We start from the raw sequence: 22,551 nt of genomic DNA on the forward strand, positions 1-22,551 counted from the left end.
TGTATTCACAAAAAGAAAAGGAGTGAAGTGAGCTGTAGCTCACGAAAGCTCATGCTCAAATAAATTGGTTAGTCTCTAAGGTGCCACAAGTACTCCTTTTCTTTCTGAGTTACCTGGTGGCCTAGAGCAGGGGGGCTTCCTCAACACTCGTGGTCTTCCACCTCCTCGAGTTCCTAGTGCCACGCCCAGTGTCACCAATTATTCCTCTCCTGAGAGTGCCCGACAAGATGGGCACGGCTGCAGGGTGGGCGGTTTGGGATGGGGTGGGGATTACACCCACGTGTTATAGGACCCCTCCTAGGTGACAGTGATGATGGTATCCACAGCGGCAACGGCTGGGGCTGGGGTCTCTCGCTCTTCCCCTCAATCAAAGGGTCAGACAGAGGGAACCGGATGGGGTCACCGAGCAGAGAACCTTGGACAGCGCCCACCGCTCCTCGAAGGCGTCAAGGGAGTCGGTGGACGCCGCCCAGAGGAACTCCACCCAGATATGTGAATGTACTGAGGATCGGAAAACGGCCCTACAATCGCAGGACGCTTCATTAGCCTTTTTATCTACACACTCCCCTCTCTGGTTTTATAAATGGCTGTTTTAGCTAGGGCTAGGAGGAGGTTAACCAGGAGATCTCGTGATTTTGTGGGGCCACGGATGGGGAGTGTGTAGATAAAAAGGTGAGGGGAAAAGTGGAGCCAAAAGCGTAATAAAATATTCGTGAGGAGCTGGAAAAGGGGCTGCAATCTGGCACACTCTAAATATACGTGTGCCAGGGTTTCCCTCATGTTGCAAAAAGGGCAAGTATCCGGGATGGGGGTGAACCGTGTCAAAAACACGCCCGTGCTCACAGCTCCGTGAAGGAGCCGCCAACTAATGTCCCCGACAGGCCTCGGGACCAAGGTGGAATACAAGCTGGCCCACTGAGGTTGCTCACCCTCCAAAGGTGGCAGGAGGTCCCACCACTTTGTATCGGGGCGGGACACCAGGGTGTGGGCATGAAGGGTGTGAAGCGTGAGTGTGTATAAATGTTTCCGTGGCACGATTTGGAAGCTGACCGGTTGCAGTTCATGCAGCCGGCTTGCAGTGAAAGGGTGAGGGGTTTGCTGGGATCTACGGGGTAGGGGCCCAATTGAAAGGTCCGGCGGGCCTGGGGTAGAGGGTGGGTGGGGTGCGCCCTCACGCAGGGCTCGGTTGAGATAAGCCCGAGCAGCGGGCATTGCTGTGAGCTGTTGGTGGGTTTTATGTTGCTCTCACTCAGGCTAGGTCTACCCTGCAATTGGACAGCCTGGCTGGCCCATGTCAGCTGACTCCGGCTGGTGGGGCTCAAGCAAAGGAGCTGTTTAATTGGGGTGTAGGGAGGTCCTGGGTGGTGGGAGGGTCCCAGCTCTTGAGCTGCAGCCAAAGCTGGAACATCTACACGGCAATTAAACAGCCCCTTCGCCGATATGAATCAAGAGCTCCAGCAGGACCATAAACAGTGAGAAATGCTAGAGGGTAATAGAATGAGAGCGGGAGGGGATGGTGCCTTCTGGTCTCATTTCAGAGCCTCTTAAGACCTAAGTGACCTGGAAGAGAGTGAGGAGAATGCCTGTGTGAGAAAATCGCGGACATAAGGAGCTGAGTGGGAGGGGTGGGAGCCTAGAGAAACAATGCAACAGGTAGGATTATAGCTAAACAGACAGTAGGAAAATGGAGATGTACAGCCAGCCATGGAGGGCCGGGGGGAGCTAATCAGCAGCCAAACTTTTCAAGAGGAGGGCGCTGTCTAGCAAGAGGCAATACTGATACACTGAGGGAATGGGCAGGAGTTTGCAATGACGTGTGCCTTCATGGAAAGCCAATGGGATTTGGGTCTGTCTGTGCCAAGGGCTTAACCCAGCAGTGAAAGGCAGAGCCCGGCACAGCTCTGCAGGGCCAGAATTCACCAGATTAGTGGGAGGAACCCAGGCAAATGGTGCTGAGTGCATGTCAGGATCCCATCCTGCCCATGAGATCTGCAGTGAACAGGAAAGCTCATGGAGAGCTGCACCAGCCGTGATGCCAGGCACATTTATAAGCAGACTGGACCAAGCGCTGGAAAGCTCACTGAGGAGCATCCATGCTGGGGCCCAGGGTGGGAGGCCTAGACAGCACCTTCCAGCCTCTCTCAGCTCTGTGCTTTGGCCCAGTGTGTGCGACAGGGAATGGCATAAACCCTCAGGGCTGGAGATCATATTCTCCTTTGTGCTAGACGTGCCAGGGTTTATGGCACAGTTGCCAACTTTCACACAGTAAATAAGCACCCCAACTTTCACAATAAGCCAAAAATCAAGCTAATCCCATTTCAAAACAAGGCCAAAACAAACCAATCCCTAAGAACCCCAACACTCTATGTGACTAGATCCCCCCAATGTGCAGTCTGGAACTGTGGTGGCCCCGCTGTGCACTCCTGACTCTCCCTCTCTTGCCCCTTGCTTGCCGGGAGCCAATCAAAAAAAAGAAGCAACAAGCTACAACAAGAAACGAGCTACAAGCCAAAACTAAGCCAAAACGCAACTCACTAGCCAATTAAGCCAAAAACAAGCTCAATTTCTGTGTTTTTTTCATGGGTTTGGCATATCTGGTTTGTGGCTGCAGACAGCACAGCCTGGGGCACGTCACTCTCTGAAAGCAGACAGCAGGAGTTGGAGCTCCATGGCTTTGGGCTGGGGCTGCACGCTGCTGAACGTGGCCCGTGTTCACAGGATCAGAATTGCAGCCTGGGTTTCAGGAACACGTCACTGACTAATTCATAGTGCAAATTATTCCAGCCAAAGATGTAGCAGGAAAAGGACCCACCCCACATTGTAGACTCCATGTTATAGAGGACATGGTCCTACATGTACACATCTGTGATTTCCCCTACAACTGACTCTGGGAGTTCAAACCCGCCCCCAAAGGAGTCCTGCTCCTGCCCCAGGATGACGGGGGGAGGGATAGCTCAGTGGTTTGAGCATTGGCCTGCTAAACCCAGGGTTGTGAGTTCAATCCTTGAGGGGGCCATTTAGGGATCTGGGGCAAAAATTGGGGATTGGTCCTGCTTTGAGGACTAGATGACCTCCTGAGGTCCCTTCCAACCCTGATATTCTATGATTCTATGATTACAGCCTCGGCACTGACGGAGTAGCCTTTCTGCAGACCCTTCCTGGGTAAGGGCTCCTGTTCACCCAGAACTCGGCTATGCCCGTGGCGGAGTCCCAGCCGGCACAGACGTGCTCCCAGTCCATACGGGTCTCTAAAGGTCACAGATTCCGCCCTCCGTCGCCCACATATAGTCTGTACTTCCTGGAGCTGGATTTGGAGAGCAGGATTCGTTGTCATGGGCCTTGGTGGCATAGGAGAAGAGGGCATATGGCTGGGGCAGGTCAGTGTAGGATCTCAGACACATGGTAAAACTCTGGAGTGCCTGCTCTGGCTTCAGCTTCAGGATTACATAGGAGTCGTTGGATGCTCTTGGGAAAACAAACACCTTACAGAAGAGGTCTGTGAGGAGAAGGGAGATGGGGGAGGGGGTGTTTCTCCATCAGGGTAAGGGACCCGATTGGAACCACTCTTCCTAGTTAACCCCTGAGGCCTCTAAATCCTCCCCCACAACTATCCCAGCCCTGGGGTGACTCAGCTCTACCAATGCCCACCCCCATTCTCCCCCAAGCTGATATTTCAGCCCCGTGTCCGACCAAACTCTGTCACTGCCTCTTACTCCCCCCACACCATGCTATCCCAGCCCTGGGCCGTACCCAGTTCTGCTAATTCCCTCACCCCCTCCCACACCCTGCTATCCCAGCTGTGGCATGGTGGTGCTGCTGCAAACACACCTCATCAGCCCCTGCCATGCCAGCCCCAATTAAGGGGGATATTGGGGTTGGTTGAAAAGCCTTATGTCTGCCTAGAGATTGGCAACACCTGCCAGCCTATTAGGCAGGAGCTACAAAGGCTGGGAAGGAGCCAGAAGGAAGAGGTCAGTCAGAGAGAGTGGTGGAAGCCCTCTAGCTGATTACTGACCCAGCCTGCAGTAGGTGAGACACCTGTAAGGATTGTATATAGTTGGACACTGGTGGTGGGAAAATGCTTAAAGAAAAAAGGACACGGGTATTGCACAGAGCAGAAGTCTCTCTGGACTTATTTGGGAGGGCAACCGGGCCCAGAAGAAGAGGGGCTGGCTGTGCACCCTGTGACACATGGGGTCTTGTCAGAGATCCTTTTGTGCCAGAGCTACAGTTTGGTGACCTGGAGATGGAGGGGAACCCTGCAGTGGCTGGCTCAGCAGCTGGAGGAGATGCAGAAGACACTGCAGGCCTTCCAGCAATCCCACCAGATGCAGAGACAGGCTCTACTTGCCTGGCAGGCTGAGCAGCAGAGGACTGAACAGGACTTTATTAAGGAGCAAGCGGGGGTGCAGCAACAACTCCTGCAGAAACTGGTGAGTTCCTTGCGGGGAGATGGCACCCGCACTACGGGGTTGGGCCTTTGTAAAATGGGCCCCGATGATGACCCCGACACTTTCCTCCGCACTTTTGAGCGAGTGCCCATGGGTGCCAGATGGGACAGGGCAAACTGGGTCCTACGGCTAGCCCCATATCTAGGGTGACCAGATGTCCCTTTGTTATAGGGACAGTCCATTTTTTTGGGACTTTTTCTTATATAGGCACCTATTACCCCCCACCCCTGTCGCGTTTTTTCACAGTTGCTATCTGGTCACCCTACCCATATCTCACCCCCAGGTAGCGTGCGGACACTCCGGAGGTGGGCACGGCGGGTGCTGGGGCTGCGTGTGGCCCCCAGGCAGCGTGTGGACACTCCGGAGGTGGGCACGGCGGGTGGTGGCTGTGGGAAGGTCACAGCTGCAAGGGGTGGAAGGCTTATGCTCTGGCAGATCTGATCCTACTGCTCCATGCACAGCGCAGGGCTCAGCAAAAGCTGCAGGGGGGGACGTTCGGCATTTCCTGCCCTGTGGGGATGATCCTGGTGTGACCTGTGTTGTGTCCTGGGCTCTACCGATGGGTTCAGGGTGGGCGTGATGTGAGGGGAGTGCTACAAGTGCAGGGTGGGGGTGATGGGAGGCAGAGGGGCGAGAGCTATGGGCCCAGGGTGGGGGAGGGCGTGATGGGAGGGGTGAGCGCTATGGGCCCAGGGTAGGGATGGGCGTGATGGAAGGAGCAAGTGCTGTGGGCCCAGGGTAGGGGTGAGTGTGATGGGAGGTGGAGAGGTGAGCACTATGGGGGTGGGTGTGATGGGAAGGGGAGGGGCAAGTGCTATGGATGCAGGGTGGAGGTGGGCACTGTGGGTAGGGCAGGGCGAGCGCTTTGGGTGCAGGGTGGGGTGGACGCAATGGGGGGAGGGGTGAGCTCTTGGGCGCAGGGTGGGAGTGGGTGTGCTGGGAAGGGGATCACTAGAGCAAGAGCAGCCGAGGGGAGGGGAGCTCCTTACCCAGGATCTCTTGGGATGTCACACTGCAGCTCTCTGCCTGGGCTGGGGTAGGGGGGCCGCGGCTGAATCCTCACTGCTGGCTTGTCTGGTAATGTGGAGAAGGAAGAACATGGAGCCAAGCCTGTTCCTCTGCAGGGGCCGGGGTAAGCAGCGACTGCACTGGGGAACGACCCTGCAAGCCCCTGTCTGCCCACAGTGTCTCTGCCAACCCCTTGTGCTGCTCACCGAGCCCCTGTGTCATCTGCTAATGCCCACATGCTGGCTGCTGTGTGCCCACCACAATCCCCTTTTGCTGGCCAGAATGGAGCCCCCAATCCTCCTGCACTGTCACAGCACCCCCATAGATCCCCCATGCTGTTGCAATGCCCCCCAAATCCTCCTGCGCTGTGGCAGCTCGCCCCAATGGACCCCCCTGTGCTGTCACAGCATGCCCCCTTCAGGTAGGGCAGGGCGCAGCTGATTGGCCATTACATTCTTATGGCACTTCAGTAAATGTCTCTAGCCACACCTGTGGGCACCAAAGCAGTGCCATCAGATGTGTGCAGCAACGCATGTCTTCCCAAAGCCCCCTCTACCCCGCGCTGGTTCTGCATTGCTGTTTCTGGGTGTCTTGGGGCCTGGCCCTCAGAGGCACTGAGCCCCAGCGCTTCAATTGACATCAGGCCCCACTGTCTCGAGGTGGGAGCCAAGATCCAATGGGGCTAAAAGCTGAGCACCAGGGGACTTAGCACCGACAGACCCCCGAGTCCAACAGAAGCCCTGCCCTGGATGGGGGCATTAGCGGGAGTCCTATCTTCGGCTGGGGGCTGTGGGGAGGGCGACTGGAAAATGTGACCCATGCACCCTCCAGAGTGCCAGGGACTCGGCTGCTCTCTGCCTGCAGAAGCACAAACCCTGTTCTCCCTGTACAGAGGGCATCCTAGCCAGTGCTTGCCCTCCTTCCCCGGCACAGCTAGCTCTGCCCCTTCCTGTCTGGGCCACAGCTCCGCAGAGGCCAGTGAGGAGGAGGAGCTAAAGCTGCCGCTTCTGCATCTTCTTCACCTCCAGAATAAACCAGAGGGAAGAATCAGAGGGACAGATGTCAAGAGTCTGTGGCCAGTGTGTTACGGACAATCAAAAGCAGCAAAGAGTCCTGTGGCACCTTATAGACTAACAGACGTATTGGAGCATGAGCTTTCATGGGTGAATACCCACTTCATCGGCTCCAATACATCTGTTAGCCTATAAGGTTTCACAGGACCCTTTGCTGCTTTTACAGATCCAGACTAACACGGCTACCCCTCTGATGATGGGCAATCAAGGCATTCTTTAAATCTGTCAGGAACAAACAAAATCCCAGTGTTCATACAGATCCATTACGGGAGAGCAGCGGCAACACTGTCAGCCATGATGGCAGGAAAGGGGGAAGTGTTCAGTAAATATTTTTGTCCTGTACTGGAAGGAGGCTGGGAGACTGTAACAGGTTTCAATCGGTCCACCAAGCCTCTAGGGGGTGATGGAGAGCTACTGTCCCACTGGCAGGCCTTAGTCACACCTTTCGGGCACTGGGGAATTAGCGGAGAATGTGTGCGGGGGGGGAGTGCCGGCGGGGGGGGCGCGCCGGCGGGGGGTCTGTGGCATTCGGGATTCTGCTACCCTGCATTGACACGCCCCTTTGCCCCGCACAGGACCTGCCCCCAATGAGGGAAGCCAGGTGTCTCACACAAGTTGTAATTCTGGTGTTTCAAACCCCATTGTTGACTGGGGTCTACATATCCCATGATGCACCACAGTCTCCCCTCTTTCTGAGACACCATGGTGCATCATGGGAGTTCCATTGATTCACTATTTTTGATCAGCCCTAATCATCAGGGCCATATTCCTGGAGAGGCCTGGACCACAGGCCCCCAAATCTGTGGAACTCAGTGATTGGTGCTGTGGCTCTGTGCACCAGGTTGCAATGCTTGGAGGGAGCAAAACCAAGCCCAGCCCCATGTGACAGGAGCCACTGCTGGGAGGTGAGTGCAGGACAGCAGGGCGTGGGACAAAGTGGGAATTTTCTGTAATATTTTTATGAAGCCAATGTGTGCCTCAGTTTCCCCTATATTTGCATGGCTACCCAGTTGGGAGGGGAGGGCTAAGTTTGCTCTCATGACAGGCTAAGGCTTGGTCTACACTACATATTTACATTGATATAACTGTTGCTCAGAGGTGAGAAAAATCCAGCCCCATAGTGACATTGTTCTATTGACCATAACCCCCTGTGTAGACAGTGCTGTCGATGGGACAGCCTCTCCCAGTTCCTAGGGCTCAGGTGTAACCCTGCAGGTTTGCAGGACCTTTACCAGTGAAAGAACCTTACACAGTAATAACCTTATCCTGTATTTATTAACGATTACCAAAAACAGACTGCACACACTACACATATGTAAGCAGTCAGGATGAGCTCCACCCTGACATCTGGTGGTGAGGTGTGGCAAGTTGTGGAAAAGAACTTCAGGGGCCGATCTCATTTGCATAGGCACACCCACCCCACCTAGAATGAAGCTATAGCTGCCCAAATGGTCACTTTGGCTGCTGTGGAATCCCCAGTGTCTCTGTTATTGGGGCAGGAAGAATAAATTGTTATTACCCTGATTATGGGAATCAAGGACAGTGCAACTGTACTTGGCCTTTTGTTATGATGGAGGGACTTGCCATCAACTCGCTAGGCAAGGGACATGGGTTCCAAAATTCTGTGAATTGAGAGAGGCTGGGGACAGGTATTAATACTTGGTGGCATGGCCCCCCTGGTGAGGGCCTGTCATGCTAATTGCACTTCCTCCTCTCTCCACTGGAATATCAGAGCAAATTTTTGGTTTCAGAGTAACAGCCATGTTAGTCTGTATTCGCAAAAAGAAAAGGAGTAGTTGTGGCAGATTAGGGTATGTCTACACTATGGAATAAGGTCGAATTTATAGAAGTCGTTTTTTTAGAAATCGGTTTTATATATTTGAGTGTGTGTGTCCCCACAGAAAATGCTCTAAGTGCATTAACTCGGCCGAGTGCTTCCACAGTACCGAGGCAAGCGTCGACTTCCGGAGTGTTGCACTGTGGGTAGCTATTCCACAGATCCCGCAGTCTCCGCTGCCCATTGGAATTCTGGGTTGAGATCTCAATGCCTGATGGGGCTAAAACATTGTTGCGGGTGGTTCTGGGTACATATTGTCAGGCCCCCGTTCCCTCCCTCCCTCCGTCAGAGCAAGGGCAGATAATCGTTCCGCGCCTTTTTTCTGTGCAGACGCCATACCAAGGCAAGCATGGAGGCCGCTCAGCTCACTTTGGCAATTAGGAGCACATTAAACACCACATGCATTATCCAGCAGTATATGCAGGACCAAAACCTGGCAGAGCGATACCGGGCAAGGAGGCGACGTCAGCGCGGTCACGTGAGTGATCAGGACATGGACACAGATTTCTCTGAAAGCATGGGCCCTGCCAATGCATGCATCATGGTGCTAATGGGGCAGGTTCATGCTATGGAATGCCGATTCTGGGCTCGGGAAACAAGCACAGACTGGTGGGACCGCATAGTGTTGCAGGTCTGGGACGATTCCCAGTGGCTGCGAAACTTTCGCATGCGTAAGGGCACTTTCATGGAACTTTGACTTGCTTTCCCCTGCCCTGAAGCGCATGAATACCAAGATGAGAGCAGCCCTCACAGTTGAGAAGTGAGTGGCAATAGCCCTGTGGAAGCTTGCAACGCCAGACAGCTACCGGTCAGTTGGGAATCCATTTGTAGTGGGCAAATCTACTGTTGGGGCTGCTGTGATGCAAGTAGCCCACACAATCAAAGATCTGCTGATATCAAGGGTAGTGACCCTGGGAAATGTGCAGGTCATAGTGGATGGCTTTGCTGCAATGGGATTCCCTAACTGTGGTGGGGCCATAGACGGAACCCATATCCCTATCTTGACACCGGAGCACCAAGCCAGTGAGTACATAAACCGCAAGGGGTACTTTTCAATAGTGCTGCAAGCTCTGGTGGATCACAAGGGACGTTTCACCAACATCAACGTGGGATGGCCGGGAAAGGTACAGGACGCTCGCATCTTCAGGAACTCTGGTCTGTTTCAAAAGCTGCAGGAAGGGACTTTATTCCCAGACCAGAAAATAACTGTTGGGGATGTCGAAATGCCTATATGTATCCTTGGGGACCCAGCCTACCCCTTAATGCCATGGCTCATGAAGCCGTACACAGGCAGCCTGGACAGTAGTCAGGAGCTGTTCAACTGCAGGCTGAGCAAGTGCAGAATGATGGTAGAATGTGCATTTGGACGTTTAAAGGCGTGCTGGCGCAGTTTACTGACTCGCTTAGACCTCAGGGAAACCAATATTCCCACTGTTATTACTGCTTGCTGTGTGCTCCACAATATCTGTGAGAGTAAGGGGGAGACGTTTATGGCGGGGTGGGAGGTTGAGGCAAATCGCCTGGCTGCTGGTTATGTGCAGCCAGACACTAGGGCGGTTAGAAGAGCACTGGAGGGCGCGGTACGCATCAGAGAAGCTTTGAAAACCAGATTCATGACTGGCCAGGCTACGGTGTGAAAGTTCTGTTTGTTTCTCCTTGATGGAAACCCCCCCACCCCTTGGTTCACTCTACTTCCCTGTAAGCTAACCACCCGCCCCTCCTCCCTTCGATCACCGCTTGCAGAGGCAATAAAGTCATTGTTGCTTCACATTCATGCATTCTTTATTCATTCATCACACAAATAGGGGGATGACTACCAAGGTAGCCCAGGAGGGGTGGTGGAGGAGGGAAGGAAAATGCCACACAGCACTTTAAAAGTTTACAACTTTAAAATTTATTGAATGCCAGCCTTCTGTTTTTTGGGCAATCCTCTGTGGCGGAGTGGCTGCTTGGCCGGTGGCCCCCCCACCACATTCTTGGGCGTCTGGGTGTGGAGGCTATGGAACTTGGGGAGGAGGGCGGTTGGTTACACAGGGACTGTAGTGGCAGTCTGTGCTCCAGCTGCCTTTGCTGCAGCTCAACCATACACTGGAGCATACTGGTTTGGTCCTGCAGCAGCCTCAGCATTGAATCCTGCCTCCTCTCATCATGCTGCCACCACATTTGAGCTTCAGCCCTCTCTTCAGCCCGCCACTTACTCTCTTCAGCCCGCCACCTCTCCTCCCGGTCATTTTGTGCTTTCCTGCACTCTGACATTATTTGCCTCCATGCATTCGTCTGTGCTCTGTCAGTGTGGGAGGACAGCATGAGCTCAGAGAACATTTCATCATGCGTGCATTTTTTTTTTTCTTTCTAATCTTCACTAGCCTCTGGGAAGGAGAAGATCCTGTGATCACTGAAACACATGCAGCTGGTGGAGAAAAAAAAAGACACATTTTATAAAACAGCGGCTATACTCTTTCAGGGTAAACCTTGCTGTTAACATTACATACATAGCACATGTGCTTTCGTTACAAGGTCGCATTTTGCCTCCCCCCACCACGTGGCTACCCCCTCAACCCCGTGGCTAACAGCAGGGAACATTTCTGCGCAGCCACAGGCAAACAGCCCAGCAGGAATGGGCTCCTCTGAGTGTCCCCTGAAGAAAAGAACCCTATTTCAACCAGGTGACCATGAATGATATCTCACTCTCCTGAGGATAACACAGAGAGATAAAGAACGGATGTTGTTTGAACGCCAGCAAACATACACTGCAATGCTTTGTTGTACAATGATTACCAAATACATGTTACTGGCCTGGAGTGGTAAAGTGTCCTACTATGAAGGATGCAATAAGGCTGCCCTCCCAGAAACCTTTTGCAAAGGCTTTGGGAGTACATCCAGGAGAGCCGCGAATCCCAGGGCAAAGTAATCCTTTCACATGCTTGCTTTTAAACCATGTATAGTATTTTAAAAGGTACACTCACCGGAGGTCCCTTCTCTGCCTGCCGGGTCCAGGAAGCAGCCTTGGGTGGGTTTGGGGGGTACTGGCTCCAGGTCCAGGGTGAGAAATAGTTCCTGGCTGTCGGGAAAACCGGTTTCTCCGCTTGCTTGCTGTGAGCTATCTACAACCTCATCATCATCATCATCTTCTTCGTCCCCAAAACCTGCTTCCGTGTTGCCTCCATCTCCATTGAAGGAGTCAAACAACACGGCTGGAGTAGTGGTGGCTGAACCCCCTAAAACGGCATGCAGCTCATCAGAGAAGCGGCATGTTTGGGGCTCTGACCCGGAGCGGCCGTTCGCCTCTCTGGTTTTCTGGTAGGCTTGCCTCAGCTCCTTCAGTTTCATGCAGCACTGCTTCGGGTCCCTGTTATGGCTTCTGTCCTTCATGCCCTGGGAGATTTTGACAAAGGTTTTAATATTTCGAAAATTGGAACGTAGTTCTGATAGCATGGATTCCTCTCCCCATACAGCGATCAGATCCCGTACCTCCCGTTCGGTCCATGCTGGAGCTCTTTTGCGATTCTGGGACTCCATCATGGTCACCTGTGCTGATGAGCTCTGCATGGTCACCTGCAGCTTGCCACGCTGGCCAAACAGGAAATGAGATTCAAAAGTTCGCGGTTCTTTTCCTGTCTACCTGGCCAGTGCATCTGAGTTGAGAGTGCTGTCCAGAGCGGTCACAATGGAGCACTCTGGGATAGCTCCTGGAGGCCAATACCGTCGAATTGTGTCCACAGTACCCCAAATTCGACCCGGCAAGGCCGATTTAAGCGCTAATCCACTTGTCAGGGGTGGAGTAAGGAAATCGATTTTAAGAGCCCTTTAAGTCGAAATAAAGGGCTTCATCGTGTGGACAGGTGCAGGTTTACAGTGATTTAACGCTGCTAAATTCGACCTAAAGTCCTAGTGTAGACCAGGGCACAGAGACTAACCAATTTATTTGAGCATAAGCTTTCGTGAGCTACAGCTCACTTCATCGGATGAAGTGAGCTGTAGCTCATGAAAGCTTATGCTCAAATAAATTGGTTAGTTTCTAAGGTGCCACAAGTCCTCCTTTTCTTAGAGCTAATTTTGATTCTATTAGGAGTCTAGTTACAGGCTGCTGAGCTGAATTCACTTTGGGCTAATGATGCACCAGTACTGAGGCTCCCCTACTACAAGCTGAAATCACAAAAGAGCTGAACTGACTGTGAGGATGTGACGCAGCAGGGAGGCGGGAGAGTTGACGTGGGAATGTGCCCTGGGGATGGGAGACCTGAGAGCCTGTCACCTGAGCGGGGAGGGGGAGGTGACACCTCTGCCCAGGAACATGAAGACAGACTGCAGGAGGGAGCCTGCTGGGGGGGTTTAGTTTCAGTTTGGTGCTGGGTGGAGGAATGCAGGGAACCCTAGGGCTGGGGTCTAAGCTCCCTGCTCCCCCAGAAGGACTTGACTGAGGGGTCCTGGTTGTACCCACAACCTCTGTTTTGGACTGTGTTCCTGTTGTCCAATAAACCTTCTGTTTTACTGGCTGGCTGAGAGACTCAGTGAATCCCAGGAAGAGGGGTGCAGGGCCTGGAGTCCCCCACACTCCATGACACTTACTAAGAGCTGAAATCACTGAGCGTTGTGTTAAGTAGTGGGGGAGCCTGAAGATATATGGGGGAGCAGTTTGCGGGACAGCGAGCAGAGCAGCTGGTGGAGCAGAGCAGTTGGATGCCTAGAGCAGCTCATGGGGCGGCTGGCAGAGCAAAGCCCCATGGAGAGGTGGGATCATCAGCTTTGGACCACGTAAGGTGCCCCTTAGCCCCCCCCCCATCTCCACCCAGGTTGGGAGGTAAAACTCTGCAGATAAACTTTTGAACTCTGGGGCTGCCCTGACAAGGGACAGAGACTTTTGGGTCTGAACCCGGCCCTTGTTGCTGCCAACTCTGACAGGCAGAACGGTTACACATACAGTGCTCACCATTCCCAATAAGAGGAAATGAACTTTTCTTGATGGCTAGTCACGATCAGGTCCATCTGGGGGACTCCAGTTTCTGCACGGTGTCATTGGCAGAGTGTTGAGTTCTGGCCACTCTTTATCCATCTTAAGATCTGTTTCTTTATCTGGTGATAGTGGGTGCCATTAGGACAGGATCTTCTTCTTAACATTCTGATATTACATTCTTTTAATGTAATTTATGTAACCATTCTGCCCATCAGAGTTGGCAGCAACAAGAGCTGGGTTCAGTATCTAGGGGTTCCATTCCAATAACACAATGCAAAACCGGCTCGAGCCCCAACCCAGTGACCTGGGACAAATATATACCACCACTGCTGGGCGCCTCTAAGAGGCAATACTTCCCCTCTTGCAAGCACAGAGTCTGAGTGTAGCAAAAGTCTTTTAATAACAGAGACAGACAAGGTGGCATTATGTTGGGGAAACACCACCAGCAGGATTCATAACACAACCCATGAGCAAAAACCCACCCCAAGCAAATTGGGCCGTGTCCTTTCCTTTTGGTTCTTGAGTCCAGCAACCCAAAAATCACCCAAAGTCCCAAAAGTCCAACAACCCAAAAGTCTCTGTCCCTGGTCAGTGCAGCCCCAGAGTTTTGAAAGTTTATCTGCAGAGTTTTACCTCCCAACCTAGGTGGAAATGGGGGGCGTGGTGGTTAAAGGGCACCTTACGTGGTCCAAAGCTGATTACCCCACATCTCAGTGGGACTCTGCTCTGCTCTTCTCCACCAGCCATCCCACAAATCGCTCTACTCTGCCAGCCACTCTGCTCCACCAGCCGTCCCATGAGCCACTCTAGTCCTCCCACAAACTGCTCCACTCCACCAGCCATCCTATGAGCTGCTCCACTCCACCAGCCTCTCTGCTCACCATCCTGCAAGCCGCTCCACAATATATATTCAGGGGCACCCCCCTTAACACAACACTCAGTGATTTCAGCTTGTAGTAGGGGAGCCTCAGTGCTAGTACACCATGGGCCCAAAGTGAATTCAGCTAAACAGCCTGTAACTAGACTCCTAGTAGAATCAAAATTAGCTCTGATATTCTACAGGGAGGGAAGACAGTGCAACTAGCATCTAAAGCCCTCACCAGGAGACCCATACTGCCTGCTTGCCTCTCACTTGGTTTGGAACCCATGACCCTTGCCTAGCGAGTGGTGCTTAGTTGATGGTGAGTCCCTCCATCATAACAAAAGGCCAAGTACAGTTCCACTGTCCTTGATTCACATAATCAGGATAACAACAGTTTATTCTTCCTGCCCCAATAACAAAGAAACTGGGGCGCCTACAGCAGCCAAAGTGACCATCTTGGTGGGGTGGGTGTGCCTATGCAAATGAGATCAGCCCATGAAGTTCTTTTCCACAACCCACCACAACTCACCACCAGATGTCAGGGTAGAGCTCATCCTGACTCTGCTTACATTCAGATGGAATGTGAGGAGGTAACTTCCTGCTTCTCAGCTAATGGCTGCTGCTTGGCTGCTCTTTTAATCTGGCTGCAGACAGAGGCCTTAGGCCTAACAATATGGCTGCAGAGAAAGGCCTTATCCTTACAGTCCCCTCCTTAATGATGCTTTTACCAAAGCCGTCATTACTATTCCAGGAGTCCAATACTCAGACCTGCTGAGCTTGGGCTTGCCTCCTGGGTATAATTAACAGGGGCCTTATTTGACTTTGTATGCCAGCTACCTGTAGTCTTCTAACAGTTTTCTTCATCCAGCAAGCCAAAGTTATTATGCTCACTAATAAAGCCAATTGGATACCAATGATCACCACAATCGGGCGAACCATTATATTTAGTATACCTGTTGCAGAAGTTGCCCACCCTAATAGTGTTTTCCACCAGGATTGATGTTCTGCATCTACAATACTTTTCAGTACATGAGTGATTTTTGTATTATGTTGTTGTACTTCCATACGTATTTGTTCTCTTGTCTTTGCAATATCTTGTAAATACGAATGTAACATAGGATTGATTAACAATTTTCTTATCACAGTCATATTCATGCCTAAGTTTACAGGCATTATATTGTGATACAATTCTGGTTTAAACTTCAAGTGGTTTACAGTCCATACAGGTACACAGTATTCAAAATCACAACTTTTAATCTTGTAATGCTGCAAAAACATCTATAAACTAAATAAGTCATAAAATACAATTCCTTATCTTCTACTACTACCATCGGACAATGACTTCTAACACAAACACATCCCCTTCCTGCATATACAACAGCTGACTTTTGTTCAGTGAATATATTAAACATACATCTTTGGGTTCCTTTGTCTTTAAGATAGAAACATTTATCTCTTTCTTGTAAATGTTTTGATCTTCACAAACATATCCCAAATTTTCATGGGCCACACACTGAAACATGTCAATGGCTTTCCATTGTTCGTTTCCTTTACATGCCCAGGAATGATGATCAGTGGAATACATAACCACATTTTTCACACAGAACCACTGGATATATATCAATAGTTAGACTGGGGTGTACAGTTACTACATATGCTTGTAGAACCATTTGATCTTTATTTAGGGTAAAATTTACCAATTTCCACCACGCCATTAACTGTTTCTCCCCTTCTGTAACATTTTCCCACAACTTTTTTATTTCCAAAGGTAAATTTCCTTGCATGCCTTCCCAGATTATTTGAATGACCAATTGCTCACTTATTTCCTGGGCCTATGTACAGACTAATGCTAGGGACACATTTTCTTGTATTGATTCCATAGTCCCTGCTAACAATAACAAATTCTTTTCACCTTGCTGTTGCCATACTGACAGTATTTTAGAAAATAACTGTTGCTCCATTCCTAATTTTGACAAGGATGCACTGATGGGCTTTCCCAATTCTTGTACTTCAGCTGTAATGTATCTTAGTTTGTTTACCATTACCTCTATGTTGGTAGCATCCAGTACTCCAACTCCTAATCCAGTTTTACCCAAAGCAGTTCAATACACGTCTTGGGAGCCTTTTCTTTAGGCTACCCACCCTTCCTGGCTGCCAGGGAAATCCAATAACCTTCAGTACTTTACATTGAGATAGTATTAGGGCATCTATACCTTCACTGAGCGTTTACTGTATTGCTCCTTATAGTAATCAGGGAAAGTGTTGCAATGGCCTTCTCTCCTTACATACAATTTTATACAACAGCCAAGTGAATTCAGCTGGGCTTGCATGCTGGAAGTTGATTAAGACTGGGAAGAGGGATAGCTCAGTGGTTTGAGCATTAGGCTGCTAACCCCAGGGTTATGAGTTCAATCTTTAAGGGGGCCATTTAGGGATCTGGGCCAAATTGCAGATTGGTCCTCCTTTGAGCAGGGGGTTGGACTAGGTAACCGCCTGAGGTCCCTTCCAACCCTGATATTCTATGAAGTCTTGCCAATTATTACTGATTTTTTTCTCCCCAAGCAACCAATAGAATCATAAAATATCAGGGTTGGAAGGGACCTCAGGAGGTCATCTAGTCCAACCCCCTGCTCAAAGCAGGACCAATCCCCAACTAAATCATCCCAGCCAGGGCTTTGTCAAGTCTGAATTTAAAAATATCTAAGGAAGGAGATTCCACCACCTCCCTAGGTAACGCATTCCAGTGTTTCACCACCCTCCTAGTGAAAAAGTTTTTCCTAATATCCAACCTAAACCTCCCCCACTGCAACTTGAGACCATGACTCCTTGTTCTATCAACAGCTACCACTGAGAACAGTCTAGATCCATCCTCTTTGGAACCCCCTTTCAGGTAGTTGAAAGCAGCTATCAAATCCCCCCTCATTCTTCTCTTCTGCAGACTAAACAATCCCAGTTCCCTCAGCCTCTCCTCAGAAGTCATGTGTTCCAGTCCCCTAATCATTTTTGTTGCCCTCCGCTGGACTCTTTCCCATTTTTCCACATCCTTCTTGTAGTGGGGCCACATCCTTCTTGTAGTGTGGGGCCCAAAACTGGACACAGTTTTCAAAGATAATGGCCAATGGCTCTGCAATCACATCCGCCAACTCCTTTAGCACTCTCGGATGCAGCGCATCCGGCCCCATGGACTTGTGCTCGTCCAGCTTTTCTAAATAGTCCCGAACCACTTCTTTCTTCACAGAGGGCTGGTCACCTCCTCCCCATGCTGTGCTGCCCAGTGCAGTAGTCTGGGAGCTGACCTTGTTCGTGAAGACAGAGGCAATTGAGTACATTAGCTTTTTTCACAATGTTTTCACATATCCTTTTTTCCCCTTGGTCATTTCACTTTGTGCTTCAAAATTTTTTATGTTTATTCTTCCATTCCCATCAACAGATAAACCTTGTGCCTCAGGCATATTCTGCCTTTTCATGTGCCTTTGCTACCTGTGGATGTTTCCCTGTTAACAGACTGGCGTTCCTTGACCTCTGCCCTTTTGCAACATTTGTATCTGTAAATACAGTTTAAATGCTTATTAATCCTTTTCTGCCTAATGCAGTATCGTCTCTTTTTGTAGCACAATACACAACAATGCAAGCAACAAGACAAACACCATAAAACAAACAACACAAAACATAAAACACAAAACACAATCTTCATCACGACAGTATTCTGGTATTCTGGTTGGTATTCTGGTTGCTCTTTAGCTGGCACCAGCTTTTCCTAAAGTTCTGAAAGACAAAAAATATTTTTCTACCCCTTTTGGGATGGCAGATTATTGCTTAAAATATCCCTTCCTTTTACAAATACCCTTGCTGATTGCAGGCAAAACAGAGGAATTACCCCCATACTTTCCTGTGTTTTTGTTCTATAGGCAGGTTTAGTGGTTTTTAGCCTTTAAGGGTTTAGGGGAAATTATCCCACTGTTCAGTCATGTGTACCTCAGTTTCCCTTCTTATACAGGAGACCAGGTTTGTAATGTTTTTTCTGCTGTGCTACACTTTAAGGTTATTCACAGGTAATAGCTGAGAAGCATCGTCACCATATGACCTTAAAGGATTTTTCCAAAAATCATACACACTATACATTGTTACAGGGGTACTTATTAACCTTAAATTTATCCCAATGTTTAATATTAACAGTAACATTAGTATCAAATCTATTCAAGGTATCTTGTTATACCATAAATTATATCCTTGGGGGTTTGGTGAATTAAAAGGTAGGGGTGTCATGCATATAAGCAGACCCCTTTTGTATTTGTCTTTAGATTTTAGCATTGGGCATACACACAAAAACATATTTTTTTTTCTACTTAGGGTTAACCTGTCCCTCTTATTCTTAGGGCTGACTTCTTTTTCCACCTTCTTCTGGAGGGTCATAATTTGAGCCTTTTGGTTTCAGGTAGTTTGTTTGCTGACCAGGTCTGTTCATTATCTGCAGCTCCTTTGTGCTGGCATTTATGGGCAGTTCTCTCCTTCATCTATCAGTTAGGTAATTTGCATCAACACAGATGCTTTCTGGCTTGCTTCTGAATCCAAAGCCATCAGCAGAGCTCAGAGACTCTGTCTTAAAAGGGACACAATCAACTTCCACCAGCGTTTTGATTACTTTTTACTTTCAACTCCTTCATCCAAAACACACTGCAATCTGAAAAAGAAAACACAAACTACAGTGGCTCCTTAGGAGCCCTAATAGGATTTTAATTCAGTAGCATGTTTTGGTTGCATTTCTTTTACCCCTTCCACAATAGACACTGCACATGTCCTGAGAAAAATGCACATTCCTTTCATAGTTTAACTTCTATAACATTATATTAGCCATATCAATTATTACATGGCTGCAAAGAAACCAAGAATTCTCTTTCTATAACACTTTTCCTTTTTAACATTATTACGTTCCACTGCTTAATTCCCTCCAGCCTCTGCAGAGTTAACTTCTCACTCTTTTACCAGTGAAAGAGCCTTATACAGTAATATCCTATTTAACCTCTATTTATTAACAATCCCCCCAAACAGACTGCACATGCTACACATACCACTCCCAATAAGACAGATAAACTTTTCCTTGCTGGCCAGTCAGGATCAGGTCCACCTGAGGGACTCCAGTTTCTGCACAGAATCATTGGCAGAGTGTTGAGGTCTGGCAACTCTGATCTTGGGGCTGTGTCCTGGAGCTGGTTCCAAAGAATTTCCTTTTGGACCCCAGTTGATATAGTGAAACTTGAGTCCTTTTTAGCTGTACCTTAACCAATCATTATACATAAATTTTACTAACCAATCCTAACATAGTGTAACAATATTCTCTAATCAGTCATATCCCACCACCTTAATTAATTTACACCTAGCAAAATTAATTATGTAACAGACAGTAACAATTAAAGAACCAGACAGAGACCATACAGATAAACAATAGGGAAGTGGGGACCATAATGACAAAACAATAAAGAAATGAGGATTTCACAACCACAACTATTGATTAGTGGTTTCTTGCCAGACAGGATGCTGTCAGACTAAGTTTACTTTAGCCATCTTAATATCTGTTTCTTTATCTGGTGATAATGGGTGCAATTAGGACAGGATCTCCTTCTTAACAGCCTGATATTACATTAGTTTTAATAAATCTTCACTAACAAGGTCAGCTCCCAGACTGCTGCGCTGGGCATCACAACATGGGGAGTAGATGGCCAGCCCTCTGTGGAGAAAGAGGTGGTTAGGGACTATTTAGAAAAGCTGGACGTGCACAAGTCCATGGGGCTGGACGAGTTCCATCTAAGAGTGCTAAAGGAATTGGCGGCTGTGATTGCAGAGCCATTGGCCATTATCTTTGAAAACTCGTGGCGAATGGGGGAAGTCCCAGATGACTGGAAAAAGGCTAATGTAGTGCCAATCTTTAAAAAAGGGAAGAAGGAGGATCCTGGGAACTACAGGCCAGTCAGCCTCACCTCAGTCCCCGGAAAAATCATGGAGCAGATCCTCAAAGAATCAATCCTGAAGCACTTACATGAGAGGAAAGTGATCAGGAACAGTCAGCATGGATTCACCAAGGGAAGGTCATGCCTGACTAATCTAATCGCCTTTTATGATGAGATTACTGGTTCTGTGGATGAAGGGAAAGCAGTGGATGTATTGTTTCTTGACTTTAGCAAAGCTTTTGACATGGTCTCCCACAGTATTCTTGTCAGCAAGTTAAAGAAGTATGGGCTGGATGAATGCACTATAAGGTGGGTAGAAAGTTGGCTAGATTGTCGGGCTCAACGGGTAGTGATCAATGGCTCCATGTCTAGTTGGCAGCCGGTGTCAAGTGGAGTGCCCCAGGGGTCGGTCCTGGGGCCGGTTTTGTTCAATATCTTCATAAATGATCTGGAGGATGGTGTGGATTGCACTCTCAGCAAATTTGCGGATGATACTAAACTAGGAGGAGTGGTAGATACGCTGGAGGGCAGGGATACGATACAGAGGGCCCTAGACAAATTGGAGGATTGGGCCAAAAGAAATCTGATGAAGTTCAATTCAACAAGGATAAGTGCAGGGTCCTGCACTTAGGACGGAAGAACCCAATGCACAGCTACAGACTAGGGACCGAATGGTTAAGCAGCAGTTCTGCGGAAAAGGACCTAGGGGTGACAGTGGACGAGAAGCTGGATATGAGTCAGCAGTGTGCCCTTGTTGCCAAGAAGGCCAATGGCATTTTGGGATGTATAAGTAGGGGCATAGCGAGCAGATCGAGGGACGTGATCATTCCCCTCTATTCGACATTGGTGAGGCCTCATCTGGAGTACTATGTCCAGTTTTGGGCCCCACACTACAAGAACGATGTGGATAAATTGGAGAGAGTCCAGCAAAGGGCAACAAAAATGATTAGGGGTCTGGAACACATGACTTTTGAGGAGAGGCTGAGGGAACTGGGATTGTTTAGTCTGCAGAAGAGAAGAATGAGGGGGGATTTGATAGCTGCTTTCAACTACCTGAGAGGTGGTTCTAGAGAGGATGGTTCTAGACTATTCTCAGTGGTAGAAGAGGACAGGACAAGGAGTAATGGTCTCAAGTTGCAGTGGGGGAGGTTTAGGTTGGATATTAGGAAAAACTTTTTTACTAGGAGGGTGGTGAAACACTGGAATGCGTTGCCTAGGGAGGTGGTGGAATCTCCTTCCTTAGAAGTTTTTAAGGTCAGGCTTGAGAAAGCCCTGGCTGGGATGATTTAATTGGGGATTGCTCCTGCTTTGAGCAGGGGGTTGGACTAGATGACCTCCTGAGGTCCCTTCCAACCCTGATATTCTATGATGATTCTATGATCCTAAAAAGGAAAGGAGTACTTGTCGCACCTTAGAGACTAACAAATTTATTTGAGCCTAAGCTTTCGTGAGCTACAGCTTACTTCATCGGATGCATTCAGAGGTATTTTCCACTGAGTGCATCCGATGATGTGAGCTGTAGCTCATGAAAGCTTATGCTCAAATAAATGTGTTAGTCCCTAAGGTGCCACAAGTACTCCTTTTCTTTTTGCGGATACAGACTAACACGGCTGCTACTCTGAAACCTGTCATTAGTTTTAATGTAATTTAGATGGAATGTGAGGAGGTAACTTCCTGCTTCTCAGCTAATGGCTGCTGCTCAGCTGCTCTTTTAATCTGGCTGCAGACGGAGGCCTTAGGCTTTAGGCCTTACAATATGGCTGCAGACAAAGGCTTTATTCTTACATATTGACACCAGGCAACCAATGCCCCACATCTCAGCAGAGAATCTGAGCAAACAGCCCAGCTGGAGACAAAGGACTGGGAGGTGAGGGAGAAGTGCTGGCTCCTGGAGAAAGCTGGGATCTCTCTTACCTGAGAACTGACTAAGGAAATCAGACAGAAACAGATAGAGCCCGAACATGGTCTTCACTACAGTGCACAGGCGCTGACTTTCAGTTTTTCCTGCGGGGGGGGGTGGGGGGGAGAATGCTCCTCCTACCCTAGGCCCCAAGGTCCCGCCCCCACTCCACCCCTTCCCCTGAGGCCCCACCTTCACTCTGCCTCTTCCCGGTTCTGTTCCCAACTCCCCGCCACGAGTGTACCCTAACCTGACTCCGCCTCTTCCCACCCCCACAGCACCTCCTGCCCCTGCCGAACAGCTGATTGGCGGCAGGCGGGAGGAGGGGGAGGAGCTGATCAGTAGGGCCTGCCAAACAGCTGATTGGCGGGTGGCTGGTGGGTGCCAAGCACCCACTATTTTTACCACGGAGTCGGCACCTATGCTACAGTGTGGCTGGGCTCTGAGCTGACAAGAATGGCTTCTTGTCTCTGTGCTAATCTACGGCCTCCTTCTGCTGTGTTCCAGCTGACTAATAAACC

At 49.6% G+C, this 22,551-nt stretch overlaps 1 pseudogene; it reads right to left on the reverse strand.

The window, feature by feature from the left end:
* Window positions 1–2,849: 2,849 nt before the first annotated feature.
* On the reverse strand, window positions 2,850–5,697 carry LOC140902919 (mucosal pentraxin-like; annotated as a pseudogene).
* Window positions 5,698–22,551: the final 16,854 nt, after the last annotated feature.

The sequence above is a fragment of the Lepidochelys kempii genome, chromosome 24 (assembly GCF_965140265.1).
Source record: "Lepidochelys kempii isolate rLepKem1 chromosome 24, rLepKem1.hap2, whole genome shotgun sequence".
Taxonomy (NCBI): Eukaryota; Metazoa; Chordata; order Testudines; family Cheloniidae; genus Lepidochelys; species Lepidochelys kempii.